The sequence below is a fragment of the Parasteatoda tepidariorum genome, chromosome 7, assembly GCF_043381705.1.
Source record: "Parasteatoda tepidariorum isolate YZ-2023 chromosome 7, CAS_Ptep_4.0, whole genome shotgun sequence".
Taxonomy (NCBI): domain Eukaryota; kingdom Metazoa; phylum Arthropoda; class Arachnida; order Araneae; family Theridiidae; genus Parasteatoda; species Parasteatoda tepidariorum.
The window spans coordinates 39,582,469-39,587,539 of record NC_092210.1 but is presented as its reverse complement, the minus strand read 5'-3'; the positions used below and the strand labels follow the sequence as shown (position 1 = coordinate 39,587,539).

Genomic DNA, 5,071 nt, shown 5'->3' with positions numbered 1-5,071 from the left:
TATATATATATATATGAAAAAAATATTCAAACTTTTGTCTCGTCCCTCTGCTACTTGTCTTGATTTGATTTCAATGATTTTTTTTAACAGGTTTTAAAGGGAGGGGGCTTGTTTTCTTCCTGTTTTGATTGGTGTATCGTGGCATTTTGTATTTCTTTGTAATGAAAAGCAATGTAGAACAAAGTGATAACATTCAGTTACCAACAATAATATTAGCTGAATTTATATTCATTATTTAAAGGAACTTATAATTGAATGCTTCAACCGCAAACTGTTATCTCCTTTGCACTAATTATTTAATGCAGAGTTGTTAAATAATTTTCAATATACTCTAATTAGTATTTGCAATATTGTACACTCAGACATGCGCAATATAACCTATTTTAGTAATATTATCAATATTATGTACACCAGACATAGAAAACCACTATATGATTCGAAGCTGATAAATAGTTAAAGATTTTTGTGTATACTCGAAAAATGTGAAAAAAATTGTACGTATTTAAAATAATTCGTAAGAGAACATGGCTTAATAGTCTTTAACCCCTTTCAATTTTACAATTTTTATTAAACAATTCTATCTTGAATTATTTTTTTTCTTAAATATAAATTACATTTATTTTAAAAACTATTTACTATTAATTGTAATCACTGTATTTTGTACGGATAAATGTGTCGTAACGTTATTTAATTATTGTTAACATGCACGGATAAAACAAATTCTGGTAAAATTTACATACTTCTTGGTTATGACATTTCAGGTGAAAGAAAAAGAACAATTTTGTTTAATAGATGTACTTATTTAAATTATTAATCTCGTAATTTTTCCCTTCGCGTGGTAACAGCTTACCGGAAATTCTGGTTTTCAAAATTTTAGTTCTCTATCATACTCATAAGCTACTATTTACCACGATAAAAATACATTAAAACGGGAAAGTAATAACCATCATGTTTTAATTTATAAATAAAACCCTGTGTTTTCATTTAATTGAAAAAAAAAAGAAAAATAATAGGAAAAGGAAAGAAAAATAATTTAGTATCATTTAATTTATTCCAATGCAGTGACTGTTATTACTGTGTCACATTGTTAGAAATTTGTCAAGAAATGGTTCAATAACAATAAATTTATTTGTTATCTTAACATCAAACAAAACAGTCGAACACAGATAAATAAGACGGTATTCAAACTGTTAACTGTGAGAAAAACAGTTTTCTAACTGCCTTCACCTAATAGGGTTAAAAAACAAAAATTTTATCTCACCAACTAGGCCCATAAAGCCACTTGGTTCCTTGCAGATAGATACGTTTTATAAATCAGAGGGCCTGTTATTCTCATGACAGGCAGAACGAGTCCTAGCGTTGACAACACAATATTCCCTCCATTCCTTTCGACATAGGAAGAGTTTCCAATGTCCTGCACTCCCTTATTTATGACCCTGGACTATTAGATTACGATACTTTCATTCACGCATAGATGGCACAAGTATACAAATGCTTAACAAAAAAAAGTATAGAGTACTTCCCATCTTTCACGATAGAAAACAAACCATATAAACTATTTAAACCACATTCCACCTTTCATTTGATAAAACACAACTCCACCACAACCTAATTCAAATGCCCAAAACCTAACGATAAGCTTAGCTTTAATATCCTGTAAAAAAAAATTTACGGTTTTGAAACCATGCTAGTTGTGAACGGATAAAAAAAAATTATTTTGCCTAAATTTTATGTTTAATTGTATGGACAGACAGCTGCCGGTCATTTTACCGTAATTTTGGAATGAATATTCTAACAATGCATTATGTGGCACAATCACGATACATTACCATACGTTTAGTTATAATTACGAAACTTAAAAAAAGTGAATTTAAGCGAATAAATGGTCTTATTCTGTGCTCTAAGATATAATGATAAAACTACTAAATCTTACCGAATTTTACCTCATTTACTTTCAACCATAAGATGAAGAAAAAAAAACTTTATATGTTAAAGAAAAGCACTTATTTTATTGTTAGCTTTATCAAAATCATTGCGATATTTCGACGTTCCCATCTATTCAGAAACACGGTCAATTTTTCCATATTCTGGTAGTTTTGATCATATTTTTTCTCAGAGTGTGTATTAGCTATTAAAGCTTTTAACTATTTTTAATCGCGCACTCTGCGTTTCTTATTGTACTATTTATTCCAGCTCTCCAATTACTGTCTATACTTATTATTTTTTAATAGTGTGTAATAGTCATACATTATATTTAAAGTGTGATTGTATAAATAAATACACAAATATCATCATGCTAAATATAATTGTAATAATCTGTTTCAATTGCAATATATGGACATCATTGCCTTCATATGAATTCAATTTTAGATATTATTACTAATAGATAGAAACCATTATTCAAATCTATGAGAAATTATACTGGTTAAAATTATTTCGCCTCAGAAATTTCATACAGAACTGAACAAAATCCATTGTAGTACTAATAGATAGCTTTCGCGGAGCAATAGCTTCATGAAACTACACACATTTACGATCGAGCGTAGAATTTCTCTTTGTTAGAACTGAGTCAACGCACATTTATCAACGGAGAAGATAATGGGGCTCAGTGGCGTAGATTGCGAAATGCGCCAAGGCGTTGAAAACATATATTATATGAGAAAAGCATTCAAAATGACGGCATTGATTTTTCATTTGAGTAGCTGTTATCTCTCAACTCTCGAAATCGCTTTGATTAATTTGAAAAATTTTCATACTTTTCTATCATTTCAATTAAACTTTTTACCTTGTCTTAATATAATCTCATGAAGCAAAATATTAGAAAAATAATTAGAAATTGTTTAAACTCTTTATTCATGAATTATCTCAAGATTACTATGAAAAAATGCATTTTTTATTATGTTGACGTTTATTATATTTTCGTTATTGTTATGTTTTCGTTATTGTTATGTCTTTGTTATTATTATGTTTGCATTTTATTATTTTATCATAGTAATCTATGAGAAGTTAAATGGATCAGAAAAAAACTATTTTTTTATTTATTTATTTATTGTTTTTTGAACTTGAAAAAAATTCTATCGAATAGTAGTAATATTTAATGATATATACTATAAAATAACTTATATATTGAAGTTTTAAGAGAAATATTAGTCCATTAGGGCCAAGACAGGACCAGCTCGAATTGGTTATAATTATTTTTATGAAGAATATTTTTAAGAATAATATTTATTAAGAATGATATTATCATTCGATATTCATATTTCGTGTTCAAAACAAAATAAACTGTCTTTTATCCTTCTTTAATTTTGGTTTAAACTTCACTTTAATTTTTAATTTAATATTTATTGGTATATAAGTTTTTTCTTAGTTTAACATTTATCAGGGAGTCTCATTCAACTCCTATCTTGTGTTGTAAACACAAACAGTGTACTAATATAAGTAATCAAAGTTTTTAACAAAATAAATTATTTTTAATTTTTTACTTTAATCTTAAATTGGAAATTAAGCTTATCTGCTTATCAAATTTGGGAAATAAAAAATTCTGCATTATAGTTCTTAATGCGGTTAAAAGATGGTTCGGTATTGCCTAGAATGTAGTTCAGGAGCAGAACAACAACGCATGCTATCATTAACAAAAACACAGTACATGCTTTTTTTTTATCGTGCTTTCATTTTCTTTTGAAGGAAAAATATATTTCAGCTCATACTATGCAATTTAAAGTGTCACATTATGTACTTGGTTATCAGTTATTCTTTTTAATTAAAATGGGCAAAATCTGCCATTTATCTTTTTCGGTGTTTTCAACACTTTTTTCGTTTTGTTTTTGCAACTCTAAAACTTCCAATGGTCAACTCATAATTATTTTTGTTCAAAAATTATAAGAGTGCTTCTTGATTTTTTACTTAACAAACTTTTTAGTTAAGTGACTGATTATCTCTGACAATTTTGGCAGTTAAAGCGATCCTTTTTTAATGCAAAAGGAAAGCTGAATACAATCAAAGTTTTCCAGATTAATCTACCTGGTAGAAAACTTTAGAGAATTCACGCGATATTTGACAACAAAAGAAGAGATTTACTAGATTATCTTTTTCATATTATCTTAGCGTTCCACACACAACGAAATAAACTGTTACACAAATTATTATTTTTTTAAAAATTGATAACTGACAGTTTAAATATCAATTATATCAGTTCAAAAATTTAAAAAAAGTTAAAAATAGAAAGAAATTTAAGCGAGCGAATTATTTCTTTTCTGAACAGCCTACACTGTAAAATATTCTTGAACAAAATACGCTAAAGAGTATCGGCATTCAAGAAACCGGTACTTTTTAACAGAAAATCCATCTTTACGGGAAAGTAATAAACTGTTATTTTTGCACAAATAATTACTGCAAAATCACTAAATCATAGTAGTTAGAGAAATATTATTCTAGAAATTTGCTTAATAATATTTTGCGAAAAAATTTATTTTAGGGATGCCTTTATACCGCAATTTAATCCGGATTTTTTAGCAGTGCAGAATCAGAGAACATAACAGAATGCAAGTTTAAGTGAATTCATATTCAACATGAATATTGTTTTATACACGGCAAATATTTTCCGCTTTTTCAGATAGGCAAAAAAAATTATTCATACAAATAGAGTCATCATTCTTGTATAAAGCTATTTCCGGGACTCGTCTTTAAAAGGAGACTAAACTATATGACAAATCACAGCAATTTGTAAGCTTTATCTTTTGTTATTTGTAAGTTGCTGGACATAGATCATATAGCACTGTATCAACCATCCCGTCAGGTAACTTCCCAGACATCGTGAGAAATAATAGAGCTGTATCACGATAGAGTTCTGTAGATAAACTACATCGGTTATTCATTAGGTTCCATTAGTGATGACAGTTATTGGAGGAGGTCATTGTTTAAGTCCATTGTTTGTCTTAGTCAGTTTGAAAATATGGCTGTCTACGAACTTTATTTTTTATAGTTGTAAATATGACAACATTCATTAAAAAACTATAAAGCGTTTGAACTCGCGAAGCTTACACACATCCATATATATATATATATACACACA

At 28.0% G+C, this 5,071-nt stretch overlaps 1 protein-coding gene across 2 annotated transcripts in view; it reads right to left on the bottom strand.

The window, feature by feature from the left end:
* Positions 1-5,071, bottom strand: part of LOC107439448 (enolase-phosphatase E1) — a 158,033-nt gene that overhangs the window by 130,884 nt on the left and 22,078 nt on the right. The gene's annotated exons all lie outside the window — the stretch shown is intronic.